Source organism: Balaenoptera musculus, chromosome 17, assembly GCF_009873245.2.
Source record: "Balaenoptera musculus isolate JJ_BM4_2016_0621 chromosome 17, mBalMus1.pri.v3, whole genome shotgun sequence".
NCBI classification, from domain to species: domain Eukaryota; kingdom Metazoa; phylum Chordata; class Mammalia; order Artiodactyla; family Balaenopteridae; genus Balaenoptera; species Balaenoptera musculus.
In genome coordinates, this window is record NC_045801.1 from 78,746,259 (window position 1) to 78,763,549 (window position 17,291).

A 17,291-nucleotide genomic window follows, 5' to 3' on the forward strand; every position below is an offset into this window, starting at 1 on the left:
GGAAAAGCGAAGTCTACACCCGTGTGTAATGCTAACCTCGAGTCCCAGCTGCCTGCTCCAAACCCTTTTCACCGCCACAAACCCCAACAAAGAACAGGCAAAGTCCACTTTCTTTAGGACGGTTTCCCTCCTCGCCCTGGTCCCCAGTGTCGTCTCCCCTCTGTGAGCTCCTGGAGTTTTTGGAACTTCGAGAGTGACGTTTGCCATATTCTAACACAGGGTAGTGCTGCTGGCTCAGCCGCTACTGGACTCAGAGCCACACGAGGGCAGGAACACCGTCGCGGTCACCGCGTGTCCCCAGGACAGTGACCCCAAAGAGCACTTGCTGCAAGTTGGTCCGGCGAAAGGAGCTTTCCCTCCCGCTGGGAGTGTTTAAAGAGCTCCGCATCACAGCCTTGTACGCCCACCCTGTGGGGAGCTATTCTCTGCCCCCCAGAAGTTGTGAACTGCCTTCCAGACGAAAGCGTTTGATTAAAACAGGCCTTGCTGGTCCAAGCCGCCCACCTCACCTGTCAGTCACCGCAAGTGGTGCCAGGCTGTGAGTGAGCCAGGCCCCAGCGGCTTTGGGATTTCAATAAACATCCGTACTCATATGTGTAAAGCGGAGGCAAAATCCTTCAAAAGAACTGAAACTGTGTTGAAGTGAGGGTGAAGTACACTGATCTGAGAGCTGGCGCAGCGAGCAGTTTCCCAGCTCTTTGATCGTCCCTGAGATGCGCTGAGGGTCTCACAACGGAGAAGAACCACAGAGGTTATGCAGTCAAGGTCCCCGCTTCTGGACGTGAGGAAGTGGCCACGTGGGGAGGGTCAGCGACGTGATGGACGAGCCCACGGCTGGTCAGTGGTTGAGACGGGTCAGAACATCCATCCTGAGGTTGGGCTGCGAGGGGCCCTGCGTATCGGTGCAGGGACTCGGATAATCCAAACCCGCCTGCTGGCAGAGCCGCTGGTGATCTCTGTGCACAAGGTGTCGTGATCCAGGTCATAGGAGGAACGGCCTGCGGTCAGGCTCAAGGCCAGGCAGGAGCAGAAAAGCAGGGGACAGGGAGGCCCCTGGGTGGGGGCAAGGCAATGGAGTGTGTGTTTTAGGGGACATACTGGGTGGACCAGCTTGAGAGCATTTTACAGAAATAATCTGTTGGGTACATGGCTTCCTAAATACATTAAAGATAGCTAATCCTATTTATGCTTTGCTGTACTTATTTTCCCATGTATCCTGCCAGATCTTCCCTCTGGGCAAGACATAAGAAAATGGTGAAGTTAGAGTTTTTGTCCACAACGAGGAAGATGTGTCCTATGTCCTCCTCTCAGAGGAGGGAAAAAAAGGCCTGGATGCACAAAATCGATGCAGTCACCCCCCCCAGAATATTATGCAGCGGTGAAAAAGCTGTGTGATGCCGCACGGTTCCGAGAACTCACGCGTCGTTCTGTGAATCATGCGCGGCAGCAGACAGCATCACAGGACCCGCCTGCTCACTCAGAGAACAAACAGGGCAGCCTCAGCACACTCAGACCTCTGCGGGCCAAGTACAAAGACGCCACGCAGAAGCAGCTCTGGAGGGGCCGGGAACACGCCCTTGTTAGCCTGTATCCATCCACACCACTCACATTTGTGCCAACAAGAATGTGTAGGGACTTCCCTGGTGGTCCAGTGGTAAATAATCCGCCTCCCAATGCAGGGGACACAGTTGGATCCCTGGTGGGGGAACTAACCAGAGAGAAGCCCACGTGCCACAAGGTGCCACACCTAAGACCCAACGCAGCCAAAAGAAAAAAGAAAAGAATGTATATATGTGATAATTTTGTTAAAAGATAAATTTAAAAGCGTGGTTCCCAAACTGATTATTTTTGTCTTGTGGACCAAAAGGAAACCTCTACCAAATTTTCTTGGCTTGTGGAGATGAGCAAAAGCTAAAGCGAGAAAACTTGGGGAAGACGTGGCTTTTTAAAAGTCGAGACGAGCAGGTCCAGGAGTCTGCAGCGGGGTGGGCGGGGCCTGGAGCGCCTGCGCAAGGAGCCCCCAGCTGCTGCCAGCACAAGGCCACCTTCAGAGGGGAGGCTGCCAGCACAAGGCCACCTTCAGAGGCGCTCTGGGTGGACACCCACACGGGCCTGCAGGGCCAGCCAGAGACTCCCAGGTCTGGGTTAGAAGAATTTAGTGCGCAGTCTACGGTTGAATCAATAAGGTCTGTGTTTCTGTTTCTCTTCTTGATTTTCTAGAGCCAAAGCCCTTCCCTTTCATTACTTTGGCTTTAGCAGGTCAAATAAGACAGCCTTTCTATTACAAGCAGACCTTGCAAACTCAAGGAGCAGCTAAAGTGACATTAACATTTTCACCGCATCCTTCTTTCCTTTCATTCCTTCTTTGTTTATTTTTTTTTAATACATTTGTCATGTTTTTATTTTTATTTTTTATTTTTTTTAATTTTTGGCTGTGTTGGGTCTTCGTTTCTGTGCGAGGGCTTTCTCTAGTTGCGGCAAGCGGGGGCCACTCCTCATCGCGGTGCGCGGGCCTCTCACTATCGCGGCCTCTCTTGTTGCGGAGCACAGGCTCCAGACGCGCAGGCTCAGTAGTTGTGGCTCACGGGCCTAGTTGATCCGCGGCATATGGGATCCTCCCAGACCAGGGCTCGAACCTGTGTTCCCTGCATTGGCAGGCAGACTCTCAACCACTGCGCCACCAGGGAAGCCCTATTTTTTTTTTTACTTATCAAAATAATTTGAAGTTTTACTGAATCTATTTTCTTAATTACTTGGGCTCCTAAAAAAAAGTGAGCTGGCAATTAAATAATTGATTATTTTTAAGATTAACTAAGGCTTGCTGAGGGGACCAAAATTTTATTACCAACAAATTATCTGAAACTACAGAAAAATCACCAGCTACCTTGAAGCTGTGGGAATATTGTTCATACAGATCCTAACAAATGCTGAATGTGCCCCTTTTAAAATGAGAAAATAACCTTCCGCTCCTTTAAAACGTAGAGTTTGGCATTTTACTAAATTTCATAGGGAGAAAATGTAATGAGTCAATAAACCCAATTTGGAGGCTGGTTATTGTCACATAAATTAATTTGCCTGCTAAATGATCAGATTCACATCCACCTTTTCCCCACCATCTGCCTTACAACAAAGTTGGCATTGGACTCCTTTGAGGACAGACTGCAAAAACGTCATTACTTACAGGCTTATTATCCACTGAGCGATGCTCAACTCCAGTTTCCCTGTGCTTGCCAGCTGATCAGGTAAAGAACAGAGTTTGGATTTTTTTTTTCAAACAACGGTATCCACCCACGTTACACCACAGGCATTTCTTCCTCTGGGGTGATCATCCAAAGGAGCGGTGCTGTCGTGTGACCTTGGCCTCCTGCTTGGCAGATCACCCCCGTTTAGCGGGAAGATGGCAGGCCACGTCTCCATCGTGCGATTGTGACTAGTCCCTGCAAGCACTTGCAATCTGTGACATCTTCCCTGACTGTCACACTGAGCGATCCCATGCCATCTCTCTGTGCAATCAGGCACCTGGCGGCCTCTGCCCGCACAGAATGCTGGCCTGGGAGGGTGTGCGGGTTCCAGGTCTTCGCAGGAGCCAAGTTCTAAATATGGCCCTGATGGACTCCCAAGGCCAAGATACTCCTCACCAGGATATTCATACCATCCTTGTTTGATAAGAGAAGAGGAGATACAGTCAGTAGAAAAAGCACAGTAGCTACAAAAGAACGCTTCTATATTTAAAGGTTTTTAAGCTAAGCTATAGCACTCAATGGTAGGTAATTTTTTGTGTGTTTTTATTTTTTGCCTTTTCATCTGTGCTTTTCCCCAACAGTCAAGACAGAATCATAGCCTCCAGCCCATCCTGAGCTGTGTAATTCCTGCTGTTTAAGCTTCACTGTGATGATACGATGTAGATTTCTCGATAGATCACTCCATTTTCTTGAAAGATGTGACAGGTAAATGACGCAGTGGCTCAAATGATGATTGATAATTATACTACTCGAGGAAAGGATATTGGGAATATATTTTGACCTCAGATTTTCACAAATGTATTATTTTTTTAAATTAATTTTGTAAGTGAAATAGGGAGCATTTTCTTTTTTCTTTTTTTTAATTTTATTTATTTATTTTATTTATGGCTGTGTTGGGTCTTCATTTCTGTGCGAGGGCTTTCTCTAGTTGAGGCAAGCGGGGTCCACTCTTCATCGCGGTGCGCGGGCCTCTCACTATCGCGGCCTCTCTTGTTGCAGAGCACAGGCTCCAGATGCGCAGGCTCAGTAATTGTGGCTCATGGGCCCAGTTGCTCCGTGGCATGTGGGATCTTCCCAGACCAGGGCTCGAACCCGTGTCCCCTGCATTGGCAGGCAGATTCTCAACCACTGCACCACCAGGGAAGCCCCCACAAATGTATTATTAATCCACTAAAAGTTTTGAGAATTTACTATGTGTTAAACAGGCAAAAACAAATCCAATATAAAGAGAGATGGTCCATTCCCACAGGGCTCCGTGTCTAGATTCTAACAGGAAATTCAGACAAACAATAATCCACTACAGTACATGATGCAAAAAAATCTCATGTTAGGTTCTCTAAAGGGACAGAGTAGGGGTGTCATGGGAGGCCTCCCAGTGACAGGGTCGGGGTCCCCAAGCAGGCAGACCCCACAGGCCCTGCAGGAAGGTCCCCAGGGGCCGCCAGCTCTAGTGTGGAACCGAGACACGGGCAGAAATTCAGTTCTCAAAGGTTTCAGATGTCATGAGAAGGATTTTAGAATTTGCCCGGTTGCAAGCCATTGAAGAATTTTAGGCAGAAGAATCACATGCTCAGGATGAGTTTTAGAAAGCTCGTTTTTCCCGCTAGCATTGCAGCAAATGTCCTGGGGTGGGTGGAATCTGAGTGTGGAGACCAGCCTGGAGGCTATGGGGATTCACATCCAGACAGGAGACAGCAGGAAGAAAAGGGTGGGTGGGTTTAGGATAACGGGTGGGGGTGAGTCACAGCCAGGATGCCAGCCATGGGGAAGGGGGCCGTGCTCACGACACCGAGTGGGCTGGATTTCCATCCCCATCTCAAGCTGTGAGCATCCAAAGCCACAAAGACACTGATGGTACCGTTTTCCCGAAGGACGGACAGTGAACTCCAAGGGTGAGAGGTAACGAGACCGAGCTCTTCCAGAGGAAAGAAGATGAAGCAGCAGGAAAACAGCGGAAACCTAATCATCAGGTAGGGTTGATGGATAAGCCATCTGGAGAAGCATTTTAGGAAAACAGAACCCAAAAGTGCTAACGGACGGGGGCAAGCTTCAATTCTTAAATTAGGGCTAGAAAGCAGCGAAGGCAGATAAAACGTGGAGACCTGCTAAATAGGCCTCCTGCTGGTGGGAGTGGCGGTGGGAGGGGACGGGACAGACCACCAAGGTCAAGGGCACCCCAGTAAGGAGACAGGCCCACAGCAGGGGGCGCTTGCCCCTCCCGGGGACTGTCCTGGGCTCCCCAAGTGCAGGGTCAGCCCTGACCCGGCAGGATTCCCGCCTCTGGAAGATCTGTTACTCGCTGGGTTTTCTCGACAAGATTCTGAAACACCTGGCTGCTCCGAGGGCTGGGACAGCTTAAGGGGAACTGAACACATGTTAAACACTGAGAGACAGCCAAGTCCACTTCTAAGCACAGAGGCTTCTGGGCTGACATGAAATCTGTTGGGTTGACTTCAACTGTGGAAACTGTCAGACTCCAGATGTTCACCTTGAGACTTCCGTTATCCAGGCATGATCTCGTTCTTCACTCCAAACTGGACAATTTCCAGATAATCCTTTCACTTAATACCGCATAGACACAGCTTGAGAGATTCATTTCTAGAAGAAATTAACAATTCAACCACAGTTTTGCTGTAGTAGAATTCAAGAGAATCCTTCCCAAAGTTAACAGCAAACTCCACATTGTGGCGTAAGGGAAAGAGTCCCAACCTTCCAAGCAGCTTGAGCAGGGGAGAGTGTTATTAGGAATCCAAAGTATTTTAGATAATGGAATTACATTTGCAAATTGTCATTTGGATTTGGAAAATAGAACATCTATCCCAAAGATGCTCTGTGAATTATATGCATGATTTGCGCCCACTTTTTTATATATGAAGGTTGCTACTACTGACACCAGCACCACAGAGCAGTTTACAGACTTCTGATCCTGTGCTTGGCAAAAACTTTTTTGGTCATCTTCATGCCGTGAATATTAGTGATAATGGTAAAACTCCATCTGAATTAGTTGCCATCTGATTTTTATATTATTCATATACGCTCTAATTTTTAATTTAAAAATAAAAAATATTTCATTTGTTGCTGCTAGTTCAACATGATCAAACTTTTCCAAAATCTGGTGCTAAGTCATATGCTGACTTCATTTAAAATTTGATTCTAGGGCTTCCCTGGTGGCGCAGTGGTTGAGAATCTGCCTGCTAATGCAGGGGACATGGGTTCGAGCCCTGGTCTGGGAAGATCCCACATGCCGCGGAGCAACTAGGCCCGTGAGCCACAACTACTGAGCCTGCGCGTCTGGAGCCTGTGCTCCGCAACAAGAGAGGCTGCGATAGTGAGACCCGCGCACTGCGATGAAGAGTGGCCCCCGCTCGCCACAACTAGAGAAAGCCCTCGTGCAGAAACAAAAACCCAACACAGCCAAAAATAAATTAATTGATTAATTAAAAAAAAAAATTAAAAAAAAAATTTGATTCTATTTTAAGTACATTGAAAATTAGGCATATTTATTTCCTCTAGAAAAGAGCTCTCAATGTCAGAACACCTTTTAGTAGTGTGGACTCATTTATAATTTTGGAACAAGGTTAATCATGACTATCTCATGATAACATAGAAAATAGATTTTGTTCAGATTTTTTCTAGATCAAATATTTTGTTTCTCTGTAAGTTGCATTTCTGATCGTGATTTCTGAATTCCTATAAAATTTACTGATCTTCCTTTTTTATATTCTAGCTATTATTATGCCACCTCATTCTGACCTATTAGTTTTCATTCTCTCCCATTTTTTCTATAGAGTCAAACACTGCATGTCTAACATGTCTTTACATATTATCCTATTTTTCAATAACAATAAAGTGTTTACTAAAAAGATGTTGGCATAGAATCAATACCGATCGACGGACATCTACGTTTCAATTTTTCTCCTGAAAATTCTAAGTTTAAATACCAGTCAACTCAGAGGAGCTGGCTATTGGAAAAGGACTTGCATTCTTTCAACAGAGCTGAAAAAGTAAAAGCTAGTCAAATGTCAGGGATATATTTAATGCTGAACGGACACACACATCACACACGTGCACACATACACCTGCACACACACTCCCATGCACACACACATGCATGCACAAGCACGCACACATGTGCAAACACACAGACGTGGGTCATCAGTTTCCGAAAAGCACGGTGTTAGACACTTTGAAACCCACGGTATTCGTCTTATATCCAGAGACACCAGAAGATCTGCACATTCGTTATTCAGATCTGCACTAGCAATTCTGAACTGGTGCTATTTACATTGAATTTTGTTAACTCACTTTGATAATAGGATTAAGTAGTTGAATACTGTTTGCTCACCTCAGAGGCAAGGACGATTCACCATCCACGGCTGTTCCAACCTGAAAAACACACAGTGTTTCCAGGACCCAATGGCCCTGACCATGTATTTCTTAAAGACTGTGGAGATATCTATTCTCCTGTTCAAAACAGAAGAGACACGTTTCAATATATAAATAATATAAAAAGAATATCTAATGAAAAACAACTATTTGATTTTAAGAGACTCTGGAGCTCGTTCTGAAAAGCGCAGAAAGTCAGACGTGGTGACCATTCCAATGCAGTACTTTTCTCTCCATTTTCTCATCACCACTTGTGATAAACATAAACGCGTCGCTTTTCAAGGAAAATTTTCTTAGCTGTTTCTCACAAAATTAATATAGATTACTGTGTAACAATCCCAATGGAGCTTTTATTTTTCCTCTGGTTGCGCTGCCTGGCACGTGGGACCTTAGCTCCCTGACCAGGGATCGAACCTGCACCCCCTGCAGTAGAAGCACGATTCTTAACCACTGGACCGCCAGGGAAGTCCCCCCAGTGGAGCTTTAAAGGAGATAAAATAAACAAGGCTAAGGCTGGGAAAGCACTGACTCTCTGGGTCTGAGATCAGAAAACTTTCCAGATAATTTATAAGTGTCTCAGTAGTTGAGACAATATCCTCCTTCACTGCAGGGCGGTCATACCTGCGGAATCCCAAAGCTAGTTCTGTACATGTGACAGCAAGCCCCAGGGGGTTGGGACATCTCTGACTTTATAGCCTCTGCCCTGCCTTGCAGTAGCTGGCATACAGTTCATACTCAGATATTTGCTGAATGACTTGATGGACCGTTTCCAGCACTAATGTAAGTGCGAGAACTCAAAGACAAGAAAAGCCTGGACAATTAAAAAGGCCGTGAACATTTTCTGTGCATCTCACCTTCTCTTTAGGTTGAGCCTTGCTTGCGGTTACGGGTTAGGCTGAATATGCGTGACCGTAATTCACCAACATGATCACACACAACTCTTCACCCCGCCAGGGGCTCACAGTGCTCAAAGGACCAAAGAGCTCAGTGGGCCTCAGATGCCAGCCCGTCATGCCGGAAGTCTGGGAACTTGGAGGTAACGGGCCCAGGTGTGATTCTGGGGGGTTAAAGGCTAGCGACGCCCGGCCCCAGCAGCTGAAGACACGCCACTGAGCTGTCTCCCTGCCCTGAGGCCCAACACGCAGGACCAGGTACGGGAGGACTTGGAAAATGCACAGGCAGGCGGGTGCCAGGGGGTGTCTGCAGCTGGACAGTCGATATTTCTGAGTCAGAAAATTACACCTGCGCCTCCTGCCAGGTGGGCCCCTAAAGCCGCTTTTGGCTGGACCTTCAAGATTTGAGCTTTCTCCCTCCTGTCTGCACATGGCCTTTCTCAAGGACACCCCACTGCCTTCCTCTAGAGATCGGCCACCGGACTGTCCTGATTTCTCCAGGCCCCTTTCTCTCTGCTGCCTCAGGAAAGAGAAAGGCACTGGTATTTCGGCTTTTACTACTGTGTTACCAAAAGGCAATGAAATGTGGAAAGTGGTGAGCATGGGGGAAGTGTCAGAGGCTCGGGGAGCCCCCGAGAACGTCTGGCGTGAGCTCTGTGTGCCCAGCCGGCTCTGAGCCCGGTCCTGTGTCAGCACATCTGCGCGACCACCCGGAGAAAGTCACGACTGGTCCCATTTTCAAAACCAGGAAACCACAGTCTGCAGGGTAGTTATTATGCCCTCACCCATATCATGACGTAAAACGGCCCAGGCCTTACTTCTCGCTGCATTTTCTTTGACTCCCTTCTGAAAGGTCTGGAAGTTTCTCTACCAGGAAACAACTTCTTCTTTGATTCCTGGATCAAGTCTACTCTCATCAGCTGTTAAAATGGATAACTAATAAGAACCTGCTGGGGCTTCCCTGGTGGCGCAGTGGTTGAGAATCTGCCTGCCAATGCAGGGGACACGGGTTCGAGCCCTGGTCTGGGAAGATCCCACATGCCACGGAGCAACTGGGCCCGTGAGCCACAATTACTGAGCCTGCGCGTCTGGAGCCTGTGCTCCGCAACAAGAGAGGCCGCGATGGTGAGAGGCCCGCGCACCGCGATGAAGAGTGGTCCCCACTTGCCGCAACTAGAGAAAGCCCTCGCACAGAAACGAAGACCCAACACAGTCATAAATAAATAAATAAATAAATAAATAAATAAATAAATAAATAAAAGAACGTGAATTTCTTTAAAAAAAAAAAAAAAAAAGAACCTGCTGTATAAAAAGATTAAAAAATAACAATAAATTAAAAAAAAAAGAAACAGAGCTCCTCAGAGCCCCCCGAGATGCATTTCTGTGGTTTCATTTTCTCTGCCATCACTGGGTAGAACTATTTTCCTTTGACATTTAGTAGCTACGTCTCCACTGTCTTTCTCGATTCCAGAGCGATCTTCAGAAGCATCAGAGCAAGCTGATCTTCTGCACTTGCTGTAAGCAGCTATTTTAATCTTGCTGTATATTTGGACTCTTTGCTTTACTGCTCTTTGTTGTGGGGAATCAGGTTAGTGGGAGGAGAGGCCTTTAAACCAGAAGCTAATGTTCTTCAGTTTTGAAAAAAAAAAAAAACAAAGCTGCATTTGAAAACAAAAAATCTTTTTCTCTCTCCCACTCTTTCTCTTTTAATGAAATTCGTTTAAATACGTTGGAACAAAACCACTATTTTTTTATTTTCTAACTTTTCCTCTTTCATTTTTCATTTTTTACCCTTTTATTTTCATTTCTCCTGGTAGGTCTTCTCTACTCTATCTTCCAAATCTTCAGCCAAGGTTTTTAATTTCAATTCTCACATATTCTATTGTACAGAGCTCTTTCTTTCTCCCTCTTTGTGCCTTGCGATATTTTTTTCTTGAATAAAATGTCATCTCTTATTTCTCCAAGGGTTTTTTTTGGTTTGGTTTTTTTTTAATTTATTTATTTATTTTTATATTTATTTATGGCTGTGTTGGGTCTTCGTTTCTGTACAAGGGCTTTCTCTAGTTATGGCAAGCGGGGGCCACTCTTCATCGCGGTGCGCGGGCCTCTCACTATCGCGGCCTCTCTTGTTGCGGAGCACAGGCTCCAGACGCGCAGGCTCAGTAATTGTGGCTCACGGGCCCAGTTGCTCCGCAGCATGTGGGATCCTCCCAGACCAGGGCTCGAACCCGCGTCCCCTGCATTGGCAGGCAGACTCTCAACCACTGTGCCACCAGGGAAGTCCTCTCCAAGGGTTTTAAGCATAGTGTTTTTTTTGTTTCATTCTAATATCTTTATTATCATTTTCCAACTGAGTTCATTTTTTTCCTATTTTGTTTCTTTTTCCTTCTTTAATCATTGAGTTTATGACTTACTGCTGGCGATTGTTGGCTGTTAATTCATAACTAAGAATAAGACACTAACCAATCTCTCAGAGCCTCCTCTCAGTGGGCAGGACTTGAAGACGAATCAGCCAGGGAGCTGGGAGCCTCTGGGTCCCTCGTCTCGGCATTTTCCCTGAGGCTGTTGGGTTTCTCCAGAGAAGAGTCCCCATGTCCCAGCTGGAGAGGATGCCAGGCGCCAGTCGGGGGAGGGCTGTGGCATCTTGCCATACACCTGTGGAATTTCTCTCCATTCTCCTGGTTTCTTCACCCTTTGCCAAGCCTGGTGAGCTTGGGTCCAGGGTGTTTTTCGTCCACTATCTTGAAGAATGGCTCAATGCAAAACGTTCTAGAAAACAAAAAAGGAAACATAATGACCTAACTCCTGAGAATAATTTAAAAGAGACCATGCAACAAACATCTCCACGTGAATCACAGTAAACTCTATTACCTCCCTTGAATTGAAGACCAGATTCCTAAGTTCATTCTCTTCACCTAGAAATAAGGACACGGCTCATCTGTGACACAGGTGCTGTGTGGCCATGACCGTGTGGACTTGCAGTCCAGTTCTGTCCACACCGAAGTGAAGGAAAGACTTAGAAAAACCTAAGACCACAATCTTAGCCCATAGTCAGTGTTCAGATACACAGATGCACACTTTAAGGAACAGTTGACTACTTCTTTGAAACACGCACTATGAACACTAAAATATCCCCAGGGTAGATTTTTTGGTAGAAACAGTTTGTTTTTTTAAAGAAATATCTGTTAAAAGAAAAAGTGAGAGGTATATAAAAATGCCTTACTTTATAGAATGCTTTGTGATTTGAAAAAGTTTTATTTCCGCTTAAAAAAAAAAAAACAACTTGCTGTCACAGCAAGTCTGTATAAAAGGGTATCTTGCCGTCTTAGTATCATCGTTTTACAGATGAGAAAGTCAAGGCAGGTTGGGGGAGCTGGCAGACTGCCCCCAGTGACGGAGGGTCCATCATCCCTGATGATGGTGGATGGAGGACGGCCACTTGACATTGATTAAGATGATGCTGAGATTAAAATATTTTCCCTTTAATACAAATTTTCTTAAATGTGTTAGCTAGGATTCTCTGGTTATAAGCAACAGGAACCCACTCTGTGTAACAGGGGAAAAGGGACTTCCTTCCAAGCCCTCAGGTGGTTTCCAGGATGGAAGACAAGCTATTGAACTGGGCTTTGGGCTGATGGGAACCACGGGCAGCTCTGGACACCTGGGGGCAGGGATGCTTGGACACCTGGACATCTGGGAAAGGATGCTGGGATGGACGGATGGAGGGCATCTCGTTGTCCCATCAGGTCACCGCTGATGGCACAGGCTGGGGGACATGCTGGCTAGAGTCCTAGTGAGACCTAGGCAGTGTGGATGGAGTGGATGGGGGTGTCATGACCTGCTGAGGAACAGACACTGGGCAGGTGGAACGACATCGGTCCTCTCCTCCTGCTTCACAGCTCTGCCTACTCGTGCCAATGCTGAATGCAAGGCAACCCAAGCGAATCTGTGCAAATTCCCAAAGCACCTCGTTCCTAACACGTGGGAAAATAAGGTTTAATAAATGTAGAGTTTGGCAAAATCCCAAAGAACTTGGCATCTCCAAGCCAACAGGAATAACTCTTTTATAATTGTTGCCGTTTTCTTCAAAAGAATATAGCGATCAGAGCTGAATAGAACATCAGGAGCTCTGTGATTAATGGCCTGAATTAGGTTTGATTTTGTATTTAACCAAATCTCCAATGACTGAGGACCTCTGAGTTATAAGTTCTGAGTTTCAAGGATGGAAGCCAGTTGGTTCATCCTGGAAATTATTCTGTACAAGTTAATCAAGGAAATAGAATTTGTGTTTTTGGTTTGTCTCCCTAATCAGAAGTCAAACTGACAATAGGTTATTACAAAAAATGACAAGATGAGGTTTCCCCACTGCTCTAGCTGTACTTCACAGCCCGCTAGAGTTTAATACTTGACATGAATAGAGTAGATCATATATATTTTCATTGTAATCTCTGTCAATTCCTCTGTTTAATCTCTGCTTACATATTGTTTCATACATTCAATAAATATTTGAGAGTTTACCAGATGCCAGCGTCTGTGCTGGGCCTCCTGGGATGAAAAGACACAGGACGAACAGAACCTGAAAGAGGTCGTGGGCTGGCCGGTGAGGATGGAGGGCAATGCACCTGCAGACGGCCTCTTATCACTACAGCGGCCCCCCGAGGAAACGCGACTGCCCCCAGGGCACGGAGGGAGCGGGGCACGCGGAGTCTGCAGGGCTGCAGTCCTGGCGTCAGCCCTCCGCCCCACGGCCTGTGCTGCACTCGTCACCCCAGGGTCCTGAGAGGGGCTGGACACCGAGGCAGGGCACACGCTTCCACACGTGCTGTGAGACGCCACACACTCGGCCACGGGGCTACAGAATAGCTGGCGACTCATCCCACCTGGAGAGGTGGCGACCGCTGATTGAGCTCGGAGAATATGTCACACTGTGACGAGCAAAGAAGGGAAGAAAAGACATTTCACCCTGGGCTAAAAGGTTAGCCCAAAGAGCACAGAGACTTGAAATGCACAGAGTTTCCATGGGACGATACACGTGCAGGGGCTCTGCTGAAAGAACCTGAAATGATGCAGTTGACCAGCCGGGGCCAGTCTTCAAGGTCACAAGGGCGTCAGGATTAAGTCGTGTCCCCTGCTTGCTCGCTTGTTTCTCAAGCAGCATCGGGATCAGAGCCGTGCTTTATGAAAACGATATACCCGGCCACGTGGAGAACGGGCGAAGGGGAGAGGCAGGTGAGAAGAGGCGCAGAGAGAGGAGACGCTGCAAGTCCGGGACCCAAGACGGACAGAGGGACCCTGGGAGGTCTGTCTGTCTCTGGGGCCTGAGGAAATAGGTGACGGTAAGGCCGTCCATTCCTGGACCATCGGGAACATGGCACAAGGAAAACACAAGTGCTCGTCCTAATTTTGCTTGGTCAATGCACTCAGTGTTCTCAAAGTACTGATGACTGTGGCCGGATGTAACCATTTGGCAGGAGCCAAACTGGTGTTTCCATTTTCCCAAAGTGGAACGTATAGATGCATAAGCCTGGAAGGTCTGTGTATCCATATATAACTATGTATCTACATAGTATAAAAATGTATGTTAGAATAAATTCCTTTAATTCAGAATACAAAGTGAATGCATTCTCAATACTGACAGTAAAAAATATCAATCAAGTACAAAATCTTACATAGTAATGATACAATTAGTATCACAACAGTGATAACCAACAATAATGCACCTAATTTTACAATTTGTTTTCTTTTAATTCTAATTTACAGATGTAATCTTATAGTTTTTAGAAATATATATATATATGTAGATACACACACACATATATATTACCGAATGGTATGTGTATATATACTTTTTTCAGAATCATATTTAATTCAGGGAAAATATAAGACAACCCAATATCTGACCTAAATCTTAGGATGGAGCTAAATGAGAAAGGGATTCTGACAGGAAGATGGGGTCCCTCAGAACCAAGCCCTTCCAGGACAGTGTGAGGGCAGAGGGAGAAGACAGAGGACAGACAGAGCAGAAACCAAGGAAGAAAAGAGAAAATGACAAATGTGAAAAAGATGCATTTTGGAAATATGTCTTTAGGCATCTGCCCTTTCAGAACTATTTTTCCGAAATATGGTTTTCACTTTGTAAGCCGTGTTTTATAAAATTATTCATATGCTGGATACCCCAAATCCGACTCCTGGATACCATGTTGCAATGTGCAGTTGATGCCAGAAACTTAAGATCACGTCGATGGGGCGAAAATATGATGGAAATGTTTAAACATCGCTGATGGTGCTTAAATTGGACTAACACTCTCCATTCACTTGGCATCCAATAGAATCCTTCTCTTCCCACTTTCTGCCAACAAAATCTCAACCCTAAACCCACTAATCTCTAAGAAAAGGTCTGAGGGTGTCTTCTTAGGAAAGTATGTTGACCTCTGTTAAATATAGGTTATAGTTTCCTGTTATGTTTTTTACTGTGTTTTTGAATATGTTAAATATTTAATAATTACTTTTTTAAATGATAAATAGTATAAAGGAATACTTGTAGGAGCAGAATGATATAAACATTTTAGGGGAGTTGTCAGAAGGGGATTCTCATGTTGGTCTGTAACGTCCTACCCCTGGAGAGGCAGGATGGGCAAAGAGACGGTCTGTGACAGCACAGCTGGTACAAACCAACTTTCCCTAAATGCCCCTTCATTTCCAGAAAGGAGAATGAGACTTACTAAGTCTTGAGACTTTAACTGCTGAGATGATTTTCTATTTGTTTGCTTGAATGTGTAGCACTGGGTATCCTGAGCGAGGGGCTTAAAGTTTTACTAAAATAAAGTAATGATTAGGCAAAATACACATTTCTGTTCTATCTCTACAGTATAAAATCAAGTGCCTTGTTAAAATAGTTTCTTTTTTTTTTCTTATGTTCAAGCTAATACAATCAAGTGCATTAAAGTTTCCAGAGACCCAAGTAAAATTATTAAAAGAGGATATGTTTTATTTTCAAAACTTTGGTTGAATTTTTTATAGGAATAAACATTAAATAAATTGTATGCAAAAATCAGGGTTACTCTATTTCAGGCTCTATCTGTCGTATTCATTAAGATACAACGCAAGATGCCTTGACAAATTGACCAGCAGAAAGAAGCAGTATCTGAAGCACTTTTATGAAAGATTAGTTCATAGCTTTGAGACTGTTTATTAAATATATAAAAGCACTCTATTGTAAAATAAATTGTCCGCCCAGCGTCCCATGATGGTGCCCCTGAGCCCAAGCCCTGGAGCAGCTCCCCAGCTCCTAGGAGCACTTGCTGAAGTTCTCAGAAGCACAGCCCTGACGTCGGAGTCGCGTGGCACTCACGGACAGGCTGGGAGTCCTCCTGTGGAACCATTCACAGGACACCGACATCAGACAAAGCACTCTGAGACCATGACCCATGGGGACAGAAGCAAGACCACTCTGTCCGATAGAACACCAGCGGTTCCGGCACAAATGACCAAACATCCCCCTCTGCTGGCCAGGACAGGTAATGCGGCTCCTGCGAAGACCCCGGCTTCAGCCCTGCTTCTGTCCTAGAAATAGGGCAAGATGTAGTAGATACCCAGTCGTAGAATCGCCCCTGCTCCCTGACAGCAACAAGCCTTAGCAGAACCCTCTCGTTTGAACCTTCCTCCCAAATTACCTAACAGGAGCCCAAATCCCACAGTCGTTTCCTTCCAGCACCCTCTCCTGAGACGGCCACCCTTCCCCATGGTGTGCCCCCTCCCTGGCTGCAACCGGCAATAACCAGCTTCCTCAGCTGGTGTGTTCCTGGTGTGTTCCGGCGGGCTTTGGTGGTTCCCCAATATCCTGTGGCTTTTGCCTTTTGCTGTTAAAAACAAAAACTCACAGAACGGCTTCTAATCACTTTTTCGTCTAACTCAATACATTTTTGTAAAGTTTTGAATTGAGTATTGTTGAAGGCGAAGAATACAGACATCACATTTAAAACCTCCACGGTCATCCGTTCAGAGCTGCTTCGCCAGGAGTAAGGGATTATTCCCAGCAGGAAGCTAGGTGGTCACAACACTGATTTTTTAACAAACCCAAAGTATGGGGGTTCTCACAAACTAGACCAGCTCACAGAGCTGCAAGGGGTGGTCTTGTCATTACAACGGGCAAACTGCAGGAAGGCTGTTCAGAAAGAATGTCAGTGTTTGTCTAGAAAACCCAATATTGAAGATTATCGTTTATTTTGCTGGGATTTACTTTCTTTTTCTAACAACCAACAAGAGATACTGGTGATTATGAGGGAGCTTCTGTCTTTATCGTCACGTGTACGAAGATGTAGTGCTGTGTCTCTGTGCTCTGGTAAATATTCTGCTCTCTGGGATGCGCTGCACTATTGTTAGGGCTCCTCAAGGTATGGGGCTGAGGCTCACTGTTACATTTACAAACCTATTTTTCAAAGTTTTCTTATTGATAATCTCAATTTTGTGTGGTTTATCGTCAGATCTGATTTTTGTTGCTTTTTGGTTTTTTGCCTTGTCATGTGACTGATACAGGGCTTGTTTTAGGGGTCAGAGTGACAGCTCTGCAGTTTTGTTATTTTTAGCTTGTGTTTATTTCGGTGCCCTTATCTTCAAGTCATGATGTCTTTGCAGGAATCTCTTTGGTCTCTTGTTCATTTTGTGCTGTTGGTTTAGTTAATACCAGATACCGTAATCCGCACGTACGCTGAACGCGGCCCACCCGCGCTGTACCACGTGGCAGATGCTGAAAGCAACGGAGAGACCCTGG

The 17,291-nt window shown here is 45.7% G+C and overlaps 1 long non-coding RNA gene across 2 annotated transcripts; it reads right to left on the reverse strand.

Annotated features, from left to right (window-relative positions):
• Positions 1-4,384: 4,384 nt before the first annotated feature.
• Positions 4,385-9,462, reverse strand: LOC118883261. Of its 2 annotated transcripts, XR_005016980.1 has the most exons (4): positions 9,307-9,462; positions 7,588-7,706; positions 5,731-5,840; positions 4,385-5,201 (listed from the first exon to the last, which is right to left on the reverse strand). It is a non-coding gene; the product is annotated as an uncharacterized LOC118883261 (long non-coding RNA). The 2 variants fall into 2 exon arrangements; XR_005016979.1 differs by having other exon boundaries at positions 4,385-5,840.
• Positions 9,463-17,291: the final 7,829 nt, after the last annotated feature.